General features: G+C 25.4%; 1 non-coding gene across 1 annotated transcript; it reads right to left on the bottom strand.

Annotated features, from left to right (window-relative positions):
- Window positions 1-4,628: 4,628 nt before the first annotated feature.
- LOC124918186 lies at window positions 4,629-4,747 on the bottom strand. Its single transcript, XR_007097344.1, has one exon. It is a non-coding gene; the product is annotated as a 5S ribosomal RNA (ribosomal RNA).
- Between the last annotated feature and the right edge of the window lie 5,663 nt (window positions 4,748-10,410).

Raw genomic sequence — 10,410 nt, 5'->3', positions numbered from 1 at the left:
AACCGGTGTGTCATAAACCGGAAGCTTTGTTTGTGTGTTTCTGTATTACATCAAGAGTGAATTGGTGTAACCGGCGAGTAGCGAGTTGGGCTCGACCGGCATTGTAATTGTTATAACGTTGAAAGTTAGTGGAGATCATTCTCATAACCTGAGAAGAAGGGGTGACGTAGGAGAGTTTGCTCCGAACATCCATAAAAAACCTTGTCTCGTGTTATTTCCTTCATTTACTTCTTACTCACTTAATCTAACAAAAACAATCTTACTCCGTAAACCGGTACACTCATATCTTTAAAACCGACTCCTTGTTAATCTCATCAATCTAAGTCGCATACGTTGTTTCAGACTAAAACAGACATTTCCGCCCTTGAACCCGGTTCAAGAGTCTGTGACAGTTTGCGAAGTGCTGAGAAAGGTTATAGTCTCTAACCGGACTATCACCAAAGTGTTGTGTGTGTTGTAAGCGGTCACCCTTTCAGAAACCGGAATCACCCCGGTCCTCCAAGGGCGTCCCCGATCCTAATAAGTGGTATCAGAGCGAGGTTTTTAGCACTCAAGCAACCGAAGAAGATGGGAAGCATGACCCACAGCGACAAGCCACCAATGCTAAACAGTGAAGCGTTTAGCAGTTGGAAGAAACAGATGTATCTACATCTGATCACGTTGGATGATGAGATGAGCGAGTCCTGAAAGAGGGGCCAATCAAGATCAACAAGGAGTTAGGCGAATGGACAAATGAAGATCGAAGACGGAGTAACCTGGACAACCATTGCATGAGGCACATCTATAAGGCTATAGATGATAACACCTTGAACAAGATATCAGATTGCAATAATACAAAGGAAGCCTAGGAAACGATCATTCAGATCCATGAAGGAAACGAAAGAACAAAGGAGAACAAATTCTTGGTGGCTACATAGAAATATGAAAACATCGGGATGAAACCGGGGGAAAATATGAAAGAATTCATTAATCGGTTCACCAGTGTGGTCAACGAGCTTCAAACACTCGGAAAGAAGTACGACAACCGAGAAGTAATCATCAAAGCCTTAAGATCACTGCCGAGCACATGGGATATCAAGACCACGGTGGTGAGTTTGAAATTAAGGTGTTTTCTTAAAATTGTACGTTATCACGCGTTTATTTTGTATTTTTCTTGTACAAAACGACAAAAAATCTTCAAATCAATCGGTTTTCATGATATTTTGTATTTTGTCTTATATAAAAACACAAAATCTGTTTTTTTTTAACTATACATTTTCACGCGTTTATTTTGTGTTTTTCTCGTACAAAACGTCAAAATTTTTTCAAATCGATCTGTTTTCATAATATTTTGTATTTTGTCTTATATAAAAACACAAAATCCAAAAAAGAGTACGAAATTAACGTTTTTTCTTAAATCGTTCGTTTTCATACTTTAAGTTTGTGTTTTATTTCGTAAATACATCAAAAATCAATTAGAATGTTCAAAATTAACGTGTTTTCTTAAAATCGTACATTTTCACGCGTTTATTTTGTGTTTTTCTCGTACAAAATGATAAAAAAATCTTCAAATCGATCCGTTTTCATGATATTTTATATTTTTTCTTATATAAAAACACAAAATTCAATATTTTGTCTTATATAAGTTCGGTTTTCATGATATTTTGTATTTTGTCTTACATAAAAACACAAAATCCGTTTTTTTAAATCATACGTTTTCACGCGTTTATTTTGTGTTTTTCTCGTACAAAACGACAAAAAATCATCAAATCGATCCGTTTTCATGATATTTTTTATTTTGTCTTATATAAAAACACAAAATCCAATACAAAGTAAGAAATTAACGTTTTTTCTTAAATCGTTTCTTTTCACGATTTTATTTTGTGTTTTATTTCGTAAATACATAAAAATTCAATTAGAAAATTTGAAATTAAGGTATTTTTTTTAAATCGTACATTTTCACGCGTTTATTTTGTGTTTTTCTTGTACAAAACGACAAAAAATCTTCAAATCAATCCGTTTTCATGATAATTTGTATTTTGTCTTATATAAAAACACAAAAATCCAATAAAATGTACGAAATTAACGTTTTTTCTTAAATCGTTCGTTTTCACGCTTTGATTTTGTGTTTTTTTCGTAAAAACATCAAAAATCAATTAGAAAGTTCGAAATTAACGTGTTTTTTTAAAATCATACGTTTTCACGCGTTTATTTTGTGTTTTTTCGTAAAAACATTAAAAATCAATTATAATATTAGAAATTAACGTGTGTTTTTTTTAATCGATCCGTTTTCATGATATTTTGTATTTTGTCTTATATAAAAACACAAAATCCAATAGATAGTACGAAATTAACGTTTTTTCTTAAATCGTTCGTTTTCATGCTTTTATTTTGTGTTTTATTTCGTAAATACATCAAAAATGAATTAGAGATTTCGAAATTAAGTTGTTTTTTTAAAATCGTACATTTTTACGCGTTTATTTTGTGTTTTTCTTGTACAAAACGAAAAAAATCTTCAAATTAATTCGTTTTAATAATATTTTGTATTTTGTCTTATATAAAAGCACAAAAATCCAATAAAAAGTACGAAATTAATGTTTTTTCTTAAATCGTTCGTTTTCACGATTTTATTTTGTGTTTTATTTCGTAAATACATCAAAATTCAATTAGAATGTTCGAAATTATGGTGTTTTTTAAAATCGTACATTTTCACGCGTTTATTTTGTGTTTTTCTTTTACAAAACGACAAAAAATCTTTAAATCAATCCTTTTTAATGATATTTTGTATTTTGTATTATTTAAAAGCACACAAAAATCCAATAAAAAGGATGAAATTAACGTTTTTTCTTATATCGTTCGTTTTCACACTTTGATTTTGTGTTTTTTTTCGTAAAAACATAAAAAATCAATTAGGAAGTTCGAAATTAACGTGTTTTTTTAAAATCGTACGTTTTCACGCGTTTATTTTGTGTTTTTTTCGTAAAAACATTAAAAATCAATTATAATATTAGAAATTAATGTGTGTTTTTTTTAATCGATCCGTTTTCATGATATTTTGTATTTTGTCTTATATAAACACACAAAATCCAATAGATAGTACGAAATTAACGTTTTTTCTTAAATCGTTTGTTTTCATGCTTTTATTTTATGTTTTATTTCGGAAATACATCAAAAATCAATTATAATATTAGAAATTAATGTGTGTTTTTTTTAATCGATCCGTTTTCATAATATTTTATATTTTGTCTTATATTAAAACACAAAATCCAATAGATAGTACGAAATTAACGTTTTTTCTTAAATCGTTCGTTTTCACGATTTTATTTTGTATTTTATTTTGTAAATATATCAAAATTCAATTAGAAAGTTCGAAATTAAGGTGTTTTTTTAAAATCGTACATTTTCACGCGTTTATATTGTGTTTTTCTTGTACAAAACGACAAAAAATCTTTAAATCAATCCTTTTTAATGATATTTTGTATTTTGTCTTATATAAAAGCACAAAAATCCAATATAAAGTACGAAATTCACGTTCTTTTTAAATCGTTCGTCTTCACGCTTTGATTTTGTGTTTTTTTTCGTAAAGACATCAAAAATCAATTAGAAAGTTCGAAATTAACGTATTTTTTTTAAATCATTCATTTTCACGCGTTTATTTTGTGTTTTTTCATAAAAATATTAAAAAACAATTAAAATATTAGAAATTAACGTGTGTTTTTTTAATCGATCCGTTTTCATGATATTTTGTATTTTGTTTTATATAAAAGCACAAAAATCCAATAAAAAGTACGAAATTAACGCTTTTTCTTAAATCGTTCGTTTTCATGCTTTTATTTTGTGTTTTATTTCGTAAATACATCAAAAATCAATTAGAAAGTTCGAAATTAAGGTGTTTTCTTAAAATCGTACGTTTTCACACGTTTATTTTGTGTTTTTCTTGTACAAAACAATAAAAAAATTTCAAATCAATCCGTTTTCATGATATTTTGTATTTTGTCTTATATAAAAGCACAAAAATCCAATAAAAAGTACGAAATTAACGTTTTTTCTTAGATCGTTCGTCTTCACGCTTTGATTTTGTGTTTTTTTTTCATAAAAACATCAAAAATCATTTAAAAAGTTCTAAATTAACGTGTTTTTTTAAAATCGTACGTTTTCACACGTTTATTTTGTATTTTTTTGTAAAAACATTAAAAATCAATTAAAATAATCGAAATTAACGTGTGTTTTTTTTAATAGATCCGTTTTCATGATATTTTATATTTTGTCTTATATAAAAACACAAAATCCAATATTTTGTCTTATATAAATTCCGTTTTCATGATATTTTGTATTTTGTCTTATATAAAAACACAAAATCTGTTTTTTTTAAATTATACGTTTTCACGCGTTTATTTTGTGTTTTTCTCGTACAAATCGACAAAAAATCTTCAAATCGATCCGTTTTAATAATATTTAGTATTATATAAAAACACAAAATCAAATAAAAAGTACGAAATTAACGTTTTTTCTTAAATCATTCGTTATCACGATTTTATTTTGTGTTTTTTTTGGAGAAACATTAAAAGTGAGTGTGACATTAACGTTTATTCAATTTCATCCATTTTAATCGTTAATTGGGTTGCTTTTTTAAAAAAAATATATAAAAAGGAGAGTGACACGAGGACTTCACAAGGGGTCACCCATCCTAGTACTACTCTCGCCCAAGCATGCTTAACTGCGGAGTTCTGATGGGATCCGGTGCATTAGTGCTGGTATGATCGCACCTGTTATATGATGAACAATTATTCATTTAATACATCATAAATTCATTTTAAAAAATGATTTTTCACAAATTTCGAAACGGACGAGTTTTAATCGGCTAAAGGCCGTTTACGACCACGATTTCTTCAAATTTTTCTGTTTTCGCGCTTTAATTTTGTCTTTTTTCGTAAATACATCAAAAATCAATTAGATAGTTTGAAATTAACTTGTTTTTTTAAAATATTACATTTTCACGCGTTCGTTTTGTATTTTTTTCATAAAAACATAAAAAATCAATTAAAATGTTCGAAATTAATGTGTGTGTTTTTTAAATCGTACGTTTTCACGCGTTACTTTTTGTTTTTCTCGTACAAAACGACCAAAAACCATCAAATCGATCTGTTTTCATGATATTTTGAATTTTGTCTTATATAAAAACACAAAATCCAATATTTTGTCTTATATAACTTAGGTTTTCATGATATTTTGTATTTTGTCTTGTATAAAAACACAAAATCCATTTTTTTTTAAATCATACATTTTCACGCATTTATTTTGTGTTTTTCTCGTACAAAACAAGAAAAAAATCTTTAAATCGATCCGTTTTCATAATATTTTGTATTTTGTCTTATATAAAAACACAAAATCTAATAAAAAGTACGAAATTAACGTTTTTCTTAAATCGTTCGTTTTCACGTTTTTATTTTTTGTTATTTTTCGTAAAAACATCAAAAATCAATTACAAAGTTCGAAATTAACGTTTATTTTTTTAAATCGTACGTTTTCACGCATTTATTTTGTGTTTTTTCGTAAAAACATTAAAAATAAATTAAAATATTCGAAATTCACGTGTGTGTTTTTTTAAATTATACGTTTTAACGCGTTTATTTTGTGATTTTCTCGTACAAAAGGACAAAAAAAATCTTAAAATCGATCCGTTTTCATGATATTTTGTATTTTGTCTTATATAAAAACACAAAATCCAATATTTTGTCTTATATAAATTCCGTTTTCATGATATTTTGACTTATATAAAATTACAAAATCCGTTTTTTTTCATAAAAATATTCGAAATTAATGTGTGTTTTTTAAATCGTATGTTTTCACGCATTTACTTTTTGTTTTTCTCGTACAAAACGATAAAAAATCGATCTGTTTTCATGATATTTTGAATTTTGTCTTATATAAAAATACAAAATCCAATATTTTGTCTTATATAACTTAGGTTTTCATGATATTTTGTATTTTGTCTTATATAAAAACACAAAATCCGTTTTTTTAAAATCATAAGTTTTCACACGTTTATTTTATGTTTTTCTTGTACAAAATGCCAAAAAATCTTCAAATCGATCCGTTTTCATGATATTTTGTATTTTGTCTTATATAAAAACACAAAAATCCAATAAAAAGTACGAAATTAATGTTTTTTCTTAAATCGTTTGTTTTCACGCTTTTATTTTGTGTTTTTTTTCGTAAAAACATAAAAAATCAATTAGAAAGTTTGAAATTAACGTGTTTTTTAAATCGTATGTTTTCACGCGTTTATTTTGTGTTTTTTCGTAAAAACATTAAAAATCAATTCTCTTATTCGAAATTAACGTGTGTTTTTTTAATAGATCTGTTTTTATGATATTTTGTATTTCGCTTATATAAAATCAGAAAATCCAATATTTTGTCTTATATAAATTCCGTTTTCATGATATTTTGTATTTTGTCTTATATAAAAACACAAAATCCGTTTTTTTAAAACTATACGTTTTCACGTGTTTATTTTGTGTTTTTCTCGTACAAAACGATAAAAAATATTCAAATCGATTCGTTTTAATGATATTTAGTATTATATAAAAATACAAAAATCCAATAAAAGTACGAAATTAACGTGTGTTTTTTTAAATCGTACGTTTTCACGCGTTTATTTTGTGTTTTTCTTGTACAAAACGACAAAAAATCTTCAAATCGATCCGTTTTCATGATATTTTATATTTTGTCTTATATAAAAACATAATAATCTAATAAAAAGAACGAAATTAATATTTTTTTAAATCGTTCGTTTTCACGTTTTTATCTTGTATTTTTTTTCGTAAATACATCAAAAATCAATTAATAAGTTCGAAATTAACGTTTTTTTGTAAAACCGTTCGTTTTCACGCTTTTATTTTGTGTTTTTTTGTAAATACATCAAAAATAAATTTTAAACTTCGAAATTAACGTGTTTTTTTAAATCGTACGTTTTCACGCACTAAATTTGTTTTTTTAATCAGCCATTTCACGCGTTTATTTTATGTTTTTCTTGTACAAAACGACAAAAAATCTTCAAATCGATCCGTTTTCATGATATTTTGTATTTTGTTTTATATAAAAACACAAAAATCCAATAAAAAGTACGAATTAATGTTTTTTCTTAAATCGTTCGTTTTCACGCTTTTAATTTATGATTTTTCGTAAATACATCAAAAATCAATTAGAAAGTTCGAAATTAACGTGTTTTTTTAAAACCGTACGTTTTCACGCATTTATTTTGTTAATTTTCGTAAAAACATCAAAAATCAATTAGAAAGTTTGAAATTAACGTGTTTTTTTAAATCGTACGTTTTCATACGTTTATATTTTGTATTTTTTCGTAAAAACATTAAAAATCTACTAAAATGTTCGAAATTAACATGTGTTTTTTTTTGAATCATACGTTTTTTAACGTTTATTTCGTGTTTTTCTCGTACAAAAAGACAAAAAAAATCTTCAAATCGATCCGTTTTCATGATATTTTGTATTTATCTTATATAAAAATACAAAAATCCAATAAAAAGTACAAAAAGTAACGTTTTTTTCTTAAATCGTTCGTTTTCACGCTGTTATTTTGTGTTTTTTTTTTTGTAAATACATCAATTAGAAAGTTCGAAACTAACGTGTTTTTTTAAAATAGTACGTTTTCACGGGCTTATTTTGTGTTTTTTCGTAAAAAACATCAAAAATCAATTAAAATGTTCGAAATTAACGTGTGTTTTTTTAAATCGTACGTTTTCACGCGTTTATTTTGTGTTTTTCTTGTACAAAACGACAAAAAATCTTTAAATCAATCCGTTTTCATGATATTTTGTATTTTGTCTTATATAAAAATACAAAAATCCAATAAAAAATACGAAATTAACGTTTTTTCTTAAATCGTTCGTTTTCACGCTTTTATTTTGTGTTTCTTTCGTATATACATCAAAAATCAATTAGAAAGTTCGAAATTAACATGATTTTTAATTCGTACATTTTCACGCGCTTATTTTGTGTTTTTTTCGTAAAAACATCAAAAATTAATTAAAATGTTCGAAATTAACGTGTGTTTTTTTAAATCATACGTTTTCACGCGTTTATTTTGTGTTTTTCTTGTACAAAACGATAAAAAATCTTCAAATCGATCCGTTTTCATGATATTTTGTATTTTGTCTTATATAAAAACACAAAAATATAATAAAAAGTACGAAATTAACGTTTTTTCTTAAATCGTTCGTTTTCACGCTTTTATTTTGTGTTTATTTCATAAATACATCAAAAATCAATTAGAAAGTTCGAAATTAACGTGTTTTTTTAAAACCGTACATTTTCACGAGTATTTTTTGTTTTTTTCGTAAAAAACATCAAAATCCAATTAAAATGTTCGAAATTAACGTGTGTTTTTTTAAATCGTACATTTTCACGCGTTTATTTTATGTTTTTCTTGTACAAAACGACAAAAAATCTTTAAATCGATACGTTTTCATGATATTTGTATTTTGTCTTATATAAAAACAAGAAAATCTAATAAAAAGTACGAAATGAACGTTTTTTTCTTAAATCGTTTGTTTTTACGCTTTTATTTTGTGTTTCTTTCGTAAATACATCAAAAATAAATTAGACAGTTCGAAATTACTGTGTTTTTTTAAAACCGTACGTTTTCACGCATTTATTTTGTGTTTTTTTTGTAAAAACATCAAAAATCAATTAAAATGTTCGAAATTAACTTGTATTTTTTTTTTCAGTCGTAAGTTTTCACGTGTTTATTTTGTGTTTTCTTGTACAAAACGATAAAAAAATCTTCAAAGCGATCCGTTTTTATTATATTCTGTATTTTGTCTTATATAAAAATATAATAATCCAATAAAAAGTACGAAATTAATTTTTTTTCTTAAATCGTTCGTTTTCACACTTTTATTTTGTGTTTTTTTCGTAAATACATCAAAAAACAATTAGAAAGTTCGTAATTAACGTGTTTTTTAAAATAGTACGTTTTCACGCGCTTATTTTGTGTTTTTTCGTAAAAAACATCAAAAATCAATTAAAATGTTCGAAATTAACGTGTGTTTTTTTTAAATCGTACGTTTTCACGCGTTTATTTTGTGTTTTTCTTGTACAAAACGACAAAAAATCTTTAAATCGATCCGTTTTTATGATATTTTGTATTTTGTCTTATATAAAAACACAAAAATATAATAAAAAGTACGAAATTAACGTTTTTTCTTAAATCGTTCGTTTTCACGCTTTTATTTTGTGTTTCTTTCGTAAATACATCAAAAATCAATTAGAAAGTTCGAAATTAACGTGTGTTTTTTTAAATCGTACGTTTTCACGAGTTTATTTTTGTTTTTTTTGTAAAAAACATCAAAAATCAATTAAAATGTTCGAAATTAACGTGTGTTTTTTTTAAATCGTACGTTTTCACGCGTTTATTTTATGTTTTTCTTGTACAAAACGGCAAAAAATCTTTATATCGATACGTTTTCATGATATTTGTATTTTGTCTTATATAAAAACAAGAAAATCTAATAAAAAGTACGAAATGAACGTTTTTTCTTAAATCGTTCGTTTTCACGCTTTTATTTTGTGTTTCTTTCGTAAATACATCAAAAATCAATTAGACAGTTCGAAATTACTGTGTTTTTTTAAAACCGTACGTTTTCACGCATTTATTTTGTGTTTTTTTTGTAAAAACATCAAAAATAAATTAAAATGTTCGAAATTAACGTGTGTTTTTTTAAATCGTACGTTTTCACGTGTTTATTTTGTGTTTTCTTGTACAAAACGATAAAAAAATCTTCAAATCGATCCGTTTTCATTATATTTTGTATTTTGTGTTATATAAAAACATTGTAATCCAATAAAAAGAACGAAATTAATGTTTTTTCTTAAATCGTTCGTTTTCACGCTTTTATTTTGTGTTTTTTTCGTAAATACATCAAAAATCAATTAAAAAGTTCGAAATTAACGTATTTTTTTTAAAATAGTATGTTTTCAAGCACTTATTTTGTGTTTTTTTCGTAAAAAACATCAAAAATCAATTAAAATGTTCGAAATTAACGTGTTTTTTTTTAAATCGTACGTTTTTCACGCATTAAATTTGTTTTTTTAATCAGCCATTTCACGCGTTTATTTTATGTTTTTCTTGTACAAAACGACAAAACATCTTCAAATCGATCCGTTTTCATGATACTTTGTATTTTGTTTTATATAAAAACACAAAAAATCCAACTAAAGTACGAAATTAATGTTTTTTATTAAATCGTTCGTTTTCACGCTTTTAATTTATGTTTTTTCGTAAATACATCAAAAATCAATTAGAAAGTTCGAAATTAACGTATTTTTTAAAACCGTATGTTTTCACGCGTTTATTTTTATTTTTTTTTTCATAAAAACATCAAAAATCAATTAAAATATTCGAAATTAACG

The sequence above is a fragment of the Impatiens glandulifera genome, unplaced genomic scaffold (assembly GCF_907164915.1).
Source record: "Impatiens glandulifera unplaced genomic scaffold, dImpGla2.1, whole genome shotgun sequence".
Lineage (NCBI taxonomy): Eukaryota > Viridiplantae > Streptophyta > Magnoliopsida > Ericales > Balsaminaceae > Impatiens > Impatiens glandulifera.
This window is presented reverse-complemented; position numbering and strand designations above follow the sequence as displayed.